At 41.3% G+C, this 1,190-nt stretch overlaps 1 non-coding gene across 1 annotated transcript; it reads right to left on the minus strand.

The window, feature by feature from the left end:
- Positions 1 to 799: 799 nt before the first annotated feature.
- Positions 800 to 907, minus strand: LOC112724864 (small nucleolar RNA R71). Its single transcript, XR_003164007.1, has one exon. It is a non-coding gene; the product is annotated as a small nucleolar RNA R71 (small nucleolar RNA).
- Between the last annotated feature and the right edge of the window lie 283 nt (positions 908 to 1,190).

The raw sequence follows: 1,190 nt of genomic DNA on the forward strand, positions 1-1,190 counted from the left end.
TTTAGCTGGTTAAGAGCTATACTTGCAACGCTATTCTATGATATTATAATATCTCTTAATTGGCCTAACTTCTGCCACGCACCAGTTTTTGGCGCCGTTGCCGGGGAGTTGCAACTGTGTGCTAAATTTTTAATTAGTGTACATATTTTATTTATTTACATATTTTATTTTTATTTTATTACCATGAGCTATATGTTTCCTTCATTGAATAACGCGTTCACTACCTGATCCGAACTTAGCCGTGTTTGATCCTGAAATTGAAAGAACTATTTCACGTATTAGGCGAGCTCGATGCAGGTTAGCCTTTGAGGGTGGTGAAGTGATTGTTATCGATTCACCAGTCTCATCTGAGGGCGAATCTGAACCGCCATCTGAGAATGAAACAAGCTCCTTTACTACTGATTCAGTTGATTCACGTGTAGATAACATGGCAGAACCTAGGAGGATTACTGTCCAGGAAGCTGGAGCCCCAGATTTTACACTGCAGCCGTATCAAGTGCATCATCCAACTCTGGCCGCAGATTTTGAGTTGAAGACTGCATTAATCAACTTGATGCCCAAGATTCATGGCTTACCTGCTCAAGAGCCTATTAAGCACCTAAGAGATTTTCAGACAGCCTGTTCTACTGTTAGGCGTCATGGTGCAAATGAAACTTCTATTCTGTTAACTGCCTTCCCATTTTCTCTTGAGAGAAAGGCAAGGGAGTGGTACTACTCCCAACCTGAAGCAACTGTTATCAACTGGGATATTCTCAAGAGAGATTTTTTGGAAAAATACTTTCCAGCTGAAGTTACTGACAGACTAAGGAAAGAGATCTCATGCATTGTTCAAGGAGAATCAAAAACTCTCTATGAGTACTGGGAGTATTTTAAGAACCTTCTGGACGTATGCCCCCATCATATGATTGACAGGCTAGTGTTAATCAGCTATTTCACTCAAGGAATGAAGCCTCGGAATAAAACCACACTAGATGGTGCTAGTAATGGTTCTCTAAAGAAGTATAAGATCGCAGATGAAGCATGGCAACTGATCAGCGACTTAGCTGAGTCTACTAGGAATCACAGGCACAGGAGCAACCACTCAAAAGCTGTTGCAGAGGTCTCCTCCAGCACTGAAACTTTTGCTCTTACACAGAGTATATGTGAAATGACCAACCTACTAAAGCAGATGCAGTTGAACCAACAACAAC

Source organism: Arachis hypogaea, chromosome 11 (genome assembly GCF_003086295.3).
Source record: "Arachis hypogaea cultivar Tifrunner chromosome 11, arahy.Tifrunner.gnm2.J5K5, whole genome shotgun sequence".
Taxonomy (NCBI): domain Eukaryota; kingdom Viridiplantae; phylum Streptophyta; class Magnoliopsida; order Fabales; family Fabaceae; genus Arachis; species Arachis hypogaea.